Source organism: Triticum urartu, chromosome 1 (assembly GCF_003073215.2).
Source record: "Triticum urartu cultivar G1812 chromosome 1, Tu2.1, whole genome shotgun sequence".
NCBI classification, from domain to species: Eukaryota; Viridiplantae; Streptophyta; class Magnoliopsida; order Poales; family Poaceae; genus Triticum; species Triticum urartu.
The window spans coordinates 169,497,470-169,509,436 of record NC_053022.1 but is presented as its reverse complement, the minus strand read 5'-3'; positions in this window follow the sequence as shown (position 1 = coordinate 169,509,436).

Here is an 11,967-nt window from a genome sequence, read left to right as displayed (position 1 = left end):
TGTTGCTGATTTGTTCTTTCGTGAAATTATTCGCTTGCATGGTGTGCCAAATACTATTGTTTCAGATCATGATACTAAATTTCTTAGCCACTTTTGGAGATGTTTATGGGCTAAGTTGGGGACTAAGCTGCTTTTTAGTACTACTTGTCACCCCCAAACTGATGGACAAACTGAAGTAGGCAATCGAACATTGTCTACTATGCTCAGGGCTGTTTTAAAGACTAATAAGAAAATGTGGGAAGAATGCTTGCCTCATATTGAATTTTCTTATAATCGTTCATTGCATTCTACTACTAAGATGTGCCCTTTTGAAATTGTGTATGGTTTCCTACCTCGTGCACCTATTGATTTTTTGCCTCTTCCATCTTCGGAGAAGGTTAATTTTGATGCTAAAGAACGTGTTGAATTGCTTTTAAAAATGCATGAGTTAACTAAGGAAAACATTGAGCGTATGAATGCTAAATATAAACATGCTGGAGATAAGGGTACAAAACATGTTGTGTTTGCACCTGGAGATCTTGTTTGGTTACATTTGCGTAAGGATAGATTTCCTAATTTGCGCAAATCAAAGCTAATGCCACGTGCTGATGGTCCTTTTAAGGTGTTAGAGAAAATAAATGATAATGCATATAAACTTGAGATGCCTGCAGATTTTGGGGTTATTCCCACTTTTAACATCGCAGATTTGAGGCCTTATTTGGGTGAGGACGATGAACTTTCATCGAGGACGACTTCATTTCAAGAAGGGGAGGATGATGAGGACATCAATACCATTGTTACACCCACAGCCCCTGCTGCTATACATACTGGACCAGTTACTAGAGCTCGCGCACGCCAATTGAATTATCAGGTACTTTTGTTTCTTGGTAACGATTCTAATGTTCATGAGAATATGATGCTGCCTAAATTGGATACATTTGTTTTGCTTACAAATGAAGGGCCTAGCTTGGACAAGAAAGATGAACCTTGGAGCAAGTTCAAGCATGGAGATGATGGCATGCGCAAGGGGAACAAGAACAGAGTTACAAGTGATGATTCCAGGACTCTGAAGCCACCATAATGAGTGCATGAAGCATGGGACGAAATATACAAGATGCCACTTCATAAATTTCGTCCAAAGGCTATTCTAAGTGCTGCGTCACCTTATTATTGGGCTAGGCCCATGTATTTTCGAAGTACTTCAGTATAGGCTGTTTTTAGAGTCCGTATGTGTGGGGAAACAAGAGTTTGGGTTGGTTTCGGACCCCTCCACCAAGGGCCACAAAATCCCCCCTCTCTCCTCCATATATAGAGCCCTTAGGGCATTGTTTAGACTTTGGGTTTTGTTTAGATTAAAAGTTCACCATAGCTGCAACTTCGTGTACTTCATTTGTGTTCAACGACCAGACCAAGGCGTCATAGAACTCCACTTTGATCAATAAAGTTTTCATCTTATATTCGCAATATCCCGATTGCAATCTCAGTTTCTTGCTTGTTCTTCGTTTTCTTGCAGGAAACAGACCCCCGTGGTCAGGTTGATCATGCTCTGGCGTGGTCAATAACCCTTGGAAGTTGGTTTAGCGATTGCTAAGGCGCGACGTCTGACACATTCATAGTCGGATCGTCAAGGTCGACTCCCATAGAAAATGATAGTCATCATCTCATCGAAGGGGCTGGAGTGGTGGCCTTTGTTGCTCTCGGGTTCAGAGGGGCCGGATTTCTGGGCTGGTGGCCGGATGGCCGGGCGCTCGGGAGAGGCCGGATGTCCGGGCTGTCGAGGCCAGATGTCCAGGCTGTCGACAGATGTCCGGGGCCTGTAGCTTCTGGCGGTTGTGCTCTTGTAGTGGATGACGCTCCAGGGGCTGGATGTCTGGGGTCTTGGCCGGATGTCCGGGGCCTGGGAGATGATCTTGGCTCCTTCCGTTGGTTCTCCTCATCCGTGAACTTGGGGACTTGTACATCTTCATGCGCTTCTTCGGGAGGGTCCTCCTGGTACCTGATCATGCACAACATCTCGGACTTAGGTAGTAGCCATGTCTCATGTATAGAAAGTGGAAGTTCGGAGAGGAGTGAGTTCACCTTATCTTCGATAGCCTTGGCTCGGGCTCTTGTCATTGGTCCAAGTGGTGTCGCTGGAGGTGTAGGTGCGTCCATGGGGATGATCATGGGATGCTCCGGATCAACTGTGGAGGCCATCCACGCCATGGCAGCTCGGATGCGCGCCATGGATCTCCTCTGCCTCTTCCTAGTGTGGAGTGGGAAAGGCTAGGAATTAGTGGGCGGGGCTATACTATGGCCACTAGGGCCCAGTGCAGCAGTAATAGTTTTTCCTTCTTTCCTTTTTCAGTTTCTTTAATCCTTTTCTGTTTTCTTTTTATTTCCTCTTGTTTTCTAATTCTTTCTGCTATCATTTGATTTTTTGTCAAACATGAAACTTGGCACATAAATAAGACACAATATTTTGGGTTGCACACATAGTTTCAATTTATTTTGAAAAGTTAAAACATTTTTTTATTTTGAAAAGGCTAAAATATTTGCTGCCGGACCATTTATTATTTCCTAGGAATTTATTTGTATGCCAAATGAAGTTGGTTTCAACATGACAATGATGAGGGAATTTATATAATTATTCGAACATTTTAGTTTTACTATTCGAAGAAATAATAATTCACTTGCAATTTAACTTTGATTTTGGACTAGTGGAAATTTGCATAGTAATCATGATAACATGGCCACCATTAGGGGGAGATTATTGTAGCATGATTCTCGGGGTGTTACAAATCTCCTCCACTACAAGAAATCTCATCCCGATATTTAAGAGGTGGAGTAAGGGGAAATTTCTAGTTACGAAATTCTAACGGATCTTCTTGTTCTTGGTTGCTCTTCTCGAAGAAATTGATCCCTTTCGTTGATGTCTTCAATTCCCTGTTTCAGGTCATCATGATTAAGTCGTCATCGTTTCTTTCAAATCTCCATCGTACTTACGAAAGGACAAAGGTAAGTTGACAATGACGGAATTCTACAAGGGGTAATCATGTGGGGTTATTTCATGAACGAAACACATAAGCATCTCTTAGGTTGGAACTCAAAAAATACATCAAGAGAAATAAAGCAAGGCATGAGAAGTTTTAAGAGGGTAGGCAATCATTTAATACCCAGCCGAGAGTATGAATGGGGTTCAGAGCAATGAGAATAAGTATTGCGTCTGATACCAGAATAGATCATCTCAAGGAAAGTGGCTCGTGAATTACCTACGAAGCCAAGCACAAGGAATAACTTTGGAAACATGGATGTACCAGAGAGTCAGGTTTCGATTATGTGGAACTATGGTGAGTGTGGATTAAGAATTAGGAGGAAAGTGACATCTTGCACGACCATGAAAGCAAGGCATGCCAGAGGAAAGTTTGTCAGCTATGTTGGCAACCACATCGGTACTAAGGACGGGGGACGAAGAGAACCATTTTTTCTGCTTGCAATGCGAGGCGGACCAGTAGGTAACGTTCTCATCCATCGGTGGTTGCCGAAATGTCATTAACAATATTAAGATGGTTGTACTGGCAGAGTTGTACACCCGAGGTGTTGACATAAGCAGGGAATTATCACTGCTCAGATAAGTTAGAGTACAAGAAAGGTTAAACAAAATAATGGAAAATAAAATGTGATTATCAGATTAAACATGTCAATGGAAAGGAAAATGTGTTTAAACACAAGTATTAGGAGTATATTCTTCACAAGAACAAGCAGAGAAGGATATACATGACAGGACAACAAGTAGATAACCACTTCGGTGAAGGGGTGAGGAAATTCTTGACGTTACCCATACCATGGTGTTTGGATAATTGATCAAGAAGCATATAGCAAGGCGCTCCCAATTTTCCTATAGATGTTTGTTGTACCACAGTCATGCTTAGGAGTAGCATCAACATGGTCATTAGGTAAAGGTCAGAGTTTGGAAACACAAGGATCCATCAGGATCAACTTCTAGAATAAATCTTACAACTTCCTCATGGAGGAATGGTTAACCTTGCTAAAGAAGATATTATAACAATAGGTCCTCTATCCAGGTGTGCTAGACATGACATCACCTTACTGGGTTACATAAAGACCAATGTTATAATTCTTGGAAAATGTTCCAACCATCATATCTGCCCGAGATTCAGATCTGATCGGTGTCAGGATACCGCAGACTCAGGATGTTTGAGAAGAAAAGGGTGCAACACAAATTGACTAGATGTTGTTGCAAGATTCTTGGGAAATGAACTATGGAAGCAAGTTCCGGAACATGAGCTGGATTGCAAGACACACATGATCACACTGCCCAAGACAATCATGAACACATGAAAGTCTTACAGTGAAAAGGCAACCGAGTTCCGGTTAGGAACCATCATTAAGGATATCAAAGTCCATGTTTAAGTCCATATTAGCTCTTATGAAGGAACTTATTTTCCTTGAACATATCAATCAGTGGCTTGGCGTGCTAGGAAATACCTATGGAGTGAAGGTAGCAAATCTATCAAATCATAGAATACTTCACACATGTAAGATTGATTTGGGATGATTCCAGAGGAAGTGAAACAAAACTTTCTCATATTCATGGTGGCAACTAGCATCAAATGGACAAGAACTTAGAGAAGACACTTGTTGCATCAAACATATTATTCATGAACATATACTTCATACTTATCATGAACCACAGAGAATATCGTGGTTGATGGGCTTAGCGACAATTCATCGAGATTTCCAAAAGGATGGATTTCCACAATTATGTGAACAAGGTAATAGCATTGGACATGCCAAAGTATATAATGAAGTATGTTCAAGGAGAATATCCATAATTAAACATTGATAGAAAAGTGCACTGGAAATATGGACTAAGTAGCACGATCAATGTTAGAATGGCGATTCAATAACCAATAGACTAAGAACAAAACTAGCGGCCCTTAACTTGAAAGCAATAAGGTTGATATAAGCTTTGAATTCACACGTCATAGTTCATTTGTTGGTATTCCAGTTAGAAACAACACGGGGACCAAGAAAGAATGGAGATGGCGATAAGCATCACTTGTATCAAGAATTCTTAAGAGGTGGTGAAATTCTAACCACATTTTTGACATAAAAGATGGTAATACTCCAAGGTAGAACATAATATAAGCTAGATAGCAAGGAGCTCCATAACATGAACACATTTATGGTGGAGAGAAGGTAAGGATGTTGTCGATGGCAAAACAAATTACCAAGGGACAAGGATGGTGCTTCTCATCATTAATTCGATGCACAAATTAGAAGAAGTCAAATTATTGATGATGATTATGACATTTTGTCGAGAGGGTTTGATGAACATGAAATCGGTCGGCGATGACATCTAGACAGAGGAATGGTGAAACAAAGGTTATTAGAACCACATAAAAGATGCAATCTTAGACTCAGAGTCGCCTTTCATGACCAACAATATGATGTTGAAAGCTAAGATTGTGTTCCAGGGATGAAGGACATAGGTAGCATGGTCAAGCTTTATCAAGACGATGATGATGTAGACAATCAACTAGGAATGACATGATCGAGTACAAACTCATAATTAATGATCATTACTAAGAGTTGTTGAATCGCAGTACAGACTCGATTTAGTTATTGGTGCCCTTGAGTGACTAACAACTTAGAACCCACGAAAAATTGGAATCGGTGAGAAATAATACTTGATGACGACTTATAATAAGCAACATGGTTTTGTGATATTATCAAGATACCAGAGGGTGATACTCGAAGGTAGATCATAATAGAGGTTGGGCAGGCCTATTGATCTGCAGAAGACAAGTGCTTTAACTTGTCCGAGAAATGGGATCAAAGAAGAACAATCATGGTCGAGACCACGATTGCAAAGGACCAAATCAAAATACAAGATGAATTTATAACAAGGGGATAATTATTATTACAAGAAGCTTCCATGATAAGATCTACATTGTGTCCATGGGCATGAACACAAAGTTCAAGGTCGACTCCCACTTCACCAATGCATAACCTTTCATTCAGTTCCCGCTTTCGATGAAGTTGTAGTGTTGAAATTTTATCTGGCATAACACCATTAGAGTATGACTAGTAGAAGTTCCTGGGTTCACACATATTAGGGAAGGCATTGGTTCAACCCATCGAGGCATCTTAGAAACATATACCACAAACTTCAAGAGTAAATAACACAAGATCGATAGTAGAGCATGGTTGACAAAAGCAGAGGATACAATTTACCAAAGGCATTATGTATCCTATGAAAGACTCACAAGGTTATTGACTATGAAGCACACTATCGGATAATAACCCAACAATGGTCCTAGTAGTCCACAACGAAGCTGATGTGAGCATTGGTACTCAATCAGAGGAAGAAAGAATGCAAGTGCATTGGTTTATGGAAACATATTAATAATTCGAAGCTTGAATACAAAGGAATTATGATTTCCAAATCGATGGATTGGAAGCAAAAGCTCTGATTAAAGATGGATATTTTGAATAGACTTAGAGGCACAACTGGTCAAATCTTAATTGGGTAAGAACCAGCTCATATTAGGAACGATGTCTGAGACGGAAAGATAAATTCTAAGGGTTAATTGATGATTGCGAGTATTCGTACACATGTTGAAACAATAGGATATGAATGACAATGACAAGGGGTGTCAACAAAGACTATTAGACATATGGAATTAACCATAATGTAATCAGGAAATAATTTCAAGAGTAATAGGTTGTAGAGGATTTTCAGAAGATCGAATAGTATTTTTAAGAATTTTGTAAAACACATGATCAATTAGGGATGAATGAATTCCCCAGTAAGTGTGAGGAATTATCCGTAAGGGCTTTCATGCGATAATAAACCTCAAGTCTGTAAGCTCAAAGGATTCTCGGGACAACGAAGAGTATTTCGAGGCATCTTGTAATAACAATAGCAACTGGGAATGAATGTATGAATGGAAAGTGTATGCACTCAGCCCTAAGGATATATCGATGGTAGGGAATTGCAAAGGCGATGGGCACAAGGGTCTCAAGTAAACATCGAAGAGTACCTTCAGAATCTTCTGATGAAGCTGGCGATCATCTGGAATGAAGGGGCTCTCCGGCAGGAAGTAGTTACGAGAACCTAGAGTTAGAGTTAGTAAAATATTTAACCCAAATAGAAGTGAGATCAGAATCCCAGAGTAAAGACAAGGAATAAAAGATCCTAATACCACCCCTTTGTGATGTGGGCCCGTAAGCCACACAATAATGTTAATAAAATAGTTTTTCAAGGACTAGACTCAACTTTGGGTAAGGAGTTGGAAAGGGGCTTCCTATAGGCAGTCGACTCTGATACCAACTTGTGACGCCTCCGACTTAATCGTGCACTAATCATACATGCAAATGCGCATGATCAAGATCAGAGACTCATGGGAAGATTTCGCAACACAACCGTAGACACAAATAAAAGAGTACAAACTTTGTATTACAAGCTAGGGGCCTCGAGGGCTCGAATACACAAGAGTCAGCAGTAGCACCAACAACTGAGTACAGACAAAAGATAACAAGTTTGCCTTAAGAAGGCTCAGCAAAATAATGGCATGTAGATCAAAAAGGTGCAGGCCTCCTGCCTGGGAGCCTCCTAACCACTCCCGGTCGTAAGTCTCCACGTAGTAGTAAGCTTTGACGGGGTAGTAGTAGTCATCGGCGGGATTAGTTGGCTCCTAGGCTCTGTCATCTGATTGCAGCAATTAGGTGGAGGGGAAAAGAGGTAGCTGATGTCTACTATGCAACTTTATTCTTGTAGACTCGTGTTGGGCCTCCAAGCGCAGGGTTTTGTAGGACATTAGCAATTTTCCCTCAAGGGGGTGGTCTAAGGTTTATCAATCCGTGGGAGGCGTAGGATGAAGATGGTCTCTCTCAAAAAACCCTGCAACCAAATAATAAAAAGTCTCTTGTGTCCCCAACACACCAAATACAATGGTAAACTGTATAGGTGCACTAGTTCAGCGAAGAGATGGTGATACAAGTGTAGTAATGATACTATATATTGATTTTTGTAATATGAACAATAAAAACCAGCAAGGTAGCAAGTAGCAAAAGTTAGAACAAACGGTATTGCAATGCTTAGAAATAAGGCCTAGGGTCCGTACTTTCGCTAATGCTTTCTCAAAAATGCTAATTTAATTGGATCATATAACCATCGCTCAATGTGCGATGAAGAATCACTCCGAAGTTCCAATCTAGTGGAGAACATAGGAAGAAATTGTTTGTAGGGTACAAAACCACCTCAAAGCTATTCTTTCTGATCGATCTATCCTAAAGTTTGTACTAAAATAATACCAAGCTATTCTTTCCGATCGATTTATCCAAGAGTTCGAACTAAAATAACACCATATGATACACATCAACCAACTCTAATGTCACCTAGATACTCCAATGTCACCGCGAGTATCCGTGAGTTGACTATACGATATGCATCAAACAATTTCAGATTCATAATACTCAATCCAACACAAAGAAACTCAAAGAGTGCCCCAAGATTTCTACCGGAGAAACTAATATGAGAACGTGTATCAACCCCAGATTATCCCAATGTCACCTCGGGAATCCATGAGTTGAGTGCCAAAACACACATCAAGTGAATCAATATGATACCCCATTGTCACCACGGGTAATCATAGCAAGACATACATCAAGTGTTCTCAAATCCATAAAATTATTCAATCCAATAACAACAAGATCTCAAAGGGAAAACTCAATTCATCACAAAAAGATAGAGAGGGAAAAACACCATATGATCCAACTATATTAACAAAGCTCGCGATACATCAAGACCGTGCCAACTCAAGAACACAAGAGAGAGAGAGAGAGAGAGAGGGAGAGAGAGAGATTAAACACATAGCTACTGGTACAAACACTCAGCCCCGAGGGTGAACTACTCCCTCCTCATCATGGTGGCCGCCGGGATGATGAAGATGGCATCCAATGATGATTTCCCCCTCCGGCAGGGTGACGGAACATGATCTAGATTGGTTTTTCGTGGCTACAGAGGCTTGCGGTGGCGTAACTTCTGATCTAGGGTTATTTGTAACACACACAATGTGGCTATATCTCTCACGTGTCGGGGCACGAATTAGAGGCATAGCAGCATGGTAGTTTTGTCACAAGAGGGATAATCTTCACACAATCCCATGTACTGAATAGAAAAGGGTAAAGAGTTGGCTTACAATCGCCACTGCACACAATACATGAATAATCCATACATCATCCAAAGTACAATCAAAGGTCCGACTACGGAACCAAAATAAAGACAACCCCAAATGCTAGATCCCCGATCGTCCCAACTGGGCACCCCTACCGATCATTCGAAAAAGACACAAAATAACGACTAAGATCTTCATCGATGATGAGGACATCAATACCATTGTCACACCCACAGCCCCTGCTGTTATACATACTGGACCAATTACTAAAGCTCGCGCACGCCAATTGAATTACCAGGTACTTTCGTTTCTTGGTAGTGATTCTAATGTTCATAAGAATATGATGCTGCCTAAATTGGATACATTTGTTTTGCTTACAAATGAAGGGCCTAGCTTGGACAAGAAAGATGATCCATGGAGCAAGTTCAAGCATGGAGATGATGGCATGCGCAAGGGGAACAAGAACGGAGTTACAAGTGATGATTCCAGGACTTTGAAGCCACCATAATGAGTGCATGAAGCCTTGGACAAAATATACAAGATGCCACTTCATAAAGTTCGTCCAGAGGCTATTTTAGGTGCTGCATCACCTTATTATTGGGCCAGGCCTATGTATTTTCGAAGTACTTAAGTATAGGCTATTTTTAGAGTCCGTATGTGTGGGGAAACAAGAGTTAGGGTTGGTTTCGGACCCATCCACCAAGGGCCACGAAATTCCCCCTCTCTCCTCCATATATACAGCCCTTAGGGCATCGTTTAGACTTTGGGTTTGTTTAGACTAAAAGTTTGCCATAGCTGCAACTTCGCGTACTTCATTTGTGTCCAACGACCAGACTAAGACGTCACAGAACCCACCTTGATCAATAAAGCTTTCATCTTATATTCGCAATATCCAGATTGCAATCTCAGTTTCTTGCTTGTTCTTTGTTTGCCTGCAGGAAATAGACCTTCGTGGTCAGGATGATCGTGCTCCGGCGTGGTCAATAACCTCTCCGAGTTAGTTTAGCGATTACTAAGGCGCGACGTCCTCGCACGTTCATAGTCGGATCGTCAAAGTTGACTTCCTCTAAAACGATAGCCACTATCTCATCGAAAGACGGGACACCTTTGCCTCTATCAATCGAGCTCCCACTTGAGCTCGGTAGCATCACCGGCACTGGTATCATCGGCACCTGCAACTGTTTGGAAGTATCTGTGAGTCACGAGGACTCAGCAATGTCGCACCCATGAGATCAAGACTATTTAAGCTTATGGGTAGGAAAGGGTAATGGGGTGGAGCTGCAGCAAGCGCTAAGCATATGGTGGCTAACATACACAAATAAGAGCGAGAAGAGAAGCAACGCAACGGTTGAGAAGCTAGAAGTGAGGAAGAAGTGATCCTGAAACTACTTACGTTCAAGCATAACACAAGACCGCGTTCACTTCCCGTACTCCGCCGGAAAGAGACCATCACAGCTACACACGCGGTTGATGCATTTTAATTAAGTCAAGTGTCAAGTTCTCTACAACCGAATATTAACAAATTCCCATCGGCCACATAACCGCGGGCACGGCTCTTGAAAGTTTATACCTTGCAGGGGTGTCCCAACTTTGCCCATCACAAGCTCTCACGGTCAACGAAGGATATTACTTCTCCCAGGAAGACCCGATCAGTCTCGGAATCCCGGTTACAAGACATTTCGACAATGGTAAAACAAGACTAGCAAAGCCGCCCGATGTGCCGACAATCCCGATAGGAGTCGCACGTATTTCATTCTCATGGCAACACCGGATGAGACTAGCTCCGAGTAAAACCAGCCCTCAAGTTTCCCCGAGGTAGCCCCACAGGCAGCTCGGTTCGGACCAACACTTAGAGAAGCACTGGCTCGGGTGGGTTAAAATAAATATGACCCTCGGGAGCGCGACTCCCAAGGGAAAAGGCATAGGTTGTGGTGAGGCAAATGGTAAAACCAAGGTTGGGCCTTGATGGAGGAGTTTTATTGAAAGCGAACTGTCAAGGGGTTCCCATAACACCCAACCACGTAAGGAACGTAAAATCAAGGAACATAACACGGGTATGACGGAAACTAGGGCGGCAAGAGCGGAACAAAACACCAGGCATAAGGCCGAGCCTTCCACCCTTTACCAAGTATATAGATGCATTAATTAAAAAAATAATAGATATTGTGATATCCCAAGCATAATTAATATTGGCATCTTGGCCACAAGCATAGCAAGCATCATCAAAAAGGGATATTTCAAAAGAATCAACGGGATCATAACAATCATCATAGCAATCATCCTTCGGTAAGCACTAAGGGAAATTAAACAATATATGAGTTGAAGAGTTACTCTCATTAGAAGGTGGGCACGGGTAGCTAATCCGCTCTTCCTCCTTTTTCTCTTCGCTCTCCTCCTCATCTTTTTCATCCAATGAGCTCATAGTTTCATCAATTTCTTCTTCCATAGACTCCTGGAAAATATTAGTCTCTTCTTGGACAGTGGGGTAGTCCTCAATATATGGTTCAACATAAGCATTAGAAGTATAATTATCATAGCAATATTTATGTATGTCAAAATTTTCAGATTTGTAAAGAGTAGCATCATACATTTCAATCAAAGAAGCAATTTCATAAGCACCCTTAAAAGCAACAAATTCTTCAATTTGTTGAACATCATAGTAACTATAAACACCCTTAGCATATGAAGACATGATTCCATTATCACTAAACTCACATTGATAGGGAAGGTGTTTCTTAGGGTTTTCAGAACAACAGGTAAAATCATATATTTCGCATAAATTCCAAGCATAGCATTGCAAACG